Source organism: Oratosquilla oratoria, chromosome 13 (assembly GCF_046742065.1).
Source record: "Oratosquilla oratoria isolate Oo_2021 chromosome 13, ASM4674206v1, whole genome shotgun sequence".
NCBI classification, from domain to species: Eukaryota; Metazoa; Arthropoda; class Malacostraca; order Stomatopoda; family Squillidae; genus Oratosquilla; species Oratosquilla oratoria.
In genome coordinates this window covers 38,443,123-38,445,622 of record NC_134789.1, presented here as the reverse complement: position 1 = coordinate 38,445,622, position 2,500 = coordinate 38,443,123, and positions in this window count along the sequence as shown.

Sequence of the window (2,500 nt, the reverse complement as noted above, 5' to 3'; positions counted from 1 at the left end):
GCTTTTCTTTTACTACATTTTTCTGTGAAACAACTTCGTCTGTTCGTTTTTCTTTTCTTTTCTTTTTGTCGCTAATACATCCTTTGACCATGTTTTACTTTTAACTAATTGTAAAACCCATTCCCTTGCTATTAAATGGGTCAAAATTATTTATAATGGTCTATACATATATACAGAACAGCTACCTTCGACTGAAGGAAGACATGCTTTTCACTGTATACAAACAGCTATTAGTAACTATATTTAACGATGCTCCCACTGCATGACACCTAACAATTAACAAAAGATAAAGCCTGCCTATAGGTAATAACAAATAAACTTTTAGGGATAATTAGTGACTCCACTAAAGCACCACCCACAACAAGTAGCCCAAATCCCCACATTAAAGGAGCATATTGTAATTATAGGTTTATGATTTTATGTCAATGCCTTCAAAGCCACCCACAATTCATACTATAACCCGAAAACAACTTCATCAATATTCTTCTCAAAGCTTCACAATATACGCTAATGGCCCCCACAACACCTGTGTGTCCACTGCCCAGCAAGGTCGCTTCATTAAATCGGTGACCCCCACTCTCCGTTCCCCCATACAGAAAAGGAGAAGACGGGGAGTAATCCCTTCGGGCTGCGTCAATTTTTCCCACACATACTACCCAACCCCCCATCCCCCACTCATTCCACCTCATGCAGCATAACATCATCCATATACAATCATTCTCCATTCACACACACACACACACACACACACACACACACACACACACACACACACACATATATATATATATGTGTGTGTGTGTGTGTGTGTGTGTGTGTGTGTGTGTGTGTGTGTGTGTGTGTGTGTGTGTGTGTGTGTGTGTGTGTGTGTGTGTGTGTGTGTGTGTGTGTGTGTGTGTGTATGTGTTATGGCATGGTGTACTAGCATATTGTACTGTGGCATGGTCTATGGTACCACAGTGTCATAGCGTGCCATGACTAGCAAAGACGCTTCCCGTACAAGGGCCCTTTCATCGGCCAACAAGGCCCCTTCTCATATTTATACTAGGCGTGGCAGCGTCTTGGACCTGTGTAGCGAAAGACGCTCCCTTTCGGGGCCCACGCCGGCAGTTACAGACTTCTTACGTGCATGACGTGCCCCCCCCCACGTGCGCATAACTTACCGATTGATAAACACCTAAATTTTCCTACCTTGATTTTACTGTTGCCATCCCTTGCTAGATAGTTTGCAAACATGGCGCAGTAAGTAGGATTGCTTGCAAATTCCAACAGTAGAACATAAGCGACGATTCGTTCATCGGTGGCGCGAGCGTAAACGAGTGAGAGTAACGTGACGATACACGATCTGGTGGTGCTTACGTGAACAAAGTGTTGAAGGAACTAGATGACAGTGTGCATCCTGGACCGTGAGTGCAGTGCAGTGCCGTGCAACAGTGTGCATGCTGGGCCGTGAGTGCAGTGCAGTGCCGTGCAACAGTGCCACGCGCTTTTGTGGACCCGTAGTGGTGTGAACAAAGAGGCCATTCATCCCGACCCATGGATACTGAGCCTCCCGGCAGAGCGTACCCGACGCGACCGCAACAACCCATATAGGAGCGACGCTGACGTCACGCGACCCACCAGCTGACTCACGTAGGCCACGCCCACCCAACCCGGACCATAGCACAACGGAGTGATTCATCTTCATTGCTAGAGAACGACGTCGACTTATCCACCCCGCCTACGCTCACGCCGAATGTAACGCTTTCGCAGGATGGTGGCAGAGATGTCGGATAACGCATAGCGGTGATGCTAGATGAACGGAGGAAGGACCGCGAGAAAATCGACATAATGGCGAAAAAAAAATTGCAACAGGTGGCGAGGACCCTGCAACATCTCGTAGCCCTCGTCACCCGCACGACGTCCCCTCCACCGGGCTCCCCGCCGATTCGTCCGCTTTCCGCCCCGACCCCACCTGTCACCGGATTGTTACCCCTCAGCCGCCGGGCAACCTGACGGTCCCGCGCCCCCTGCCCTTACAGCCTGACGCCTATTTCCAGTCGTTCCTGTCGTGGCGCCGTGTCTGGGCCGACTATGCCGCCACGGTAGGTGTTAATGGGATGCCGCACGAAATACAGTTTATACAACTCCGATCGTGCTTGTCCCTCGACGTACAGGCGATTTTGCGGAACTCTCCGGACATTCCCCCACGGTACACTGCTCTCGGCTGACGAGGTTCTCGACCGGCTGCAATCCCACCTCCGAGGCTCGCGAGTCAAGCCCCTCCCCGGCCGCGACTTTTTCAGATGCAGGCAGATGCAAGGCGAGTCCTTCGACTACTTCTACGGCCACGTAAAAGACAAAGCCAGGGAAGTAGACTTGTGCACCGGGAACCCCGTCACTTGTGCTGAAGCCCAGCTGAAAATGGAGGTACTCATGAGAGTAAGGGACGAGGAATTCGTACAACGCATCAGCTTCCTTTTTGCAGATACACCACTGCAGGAGGTACTGACCAACTGCC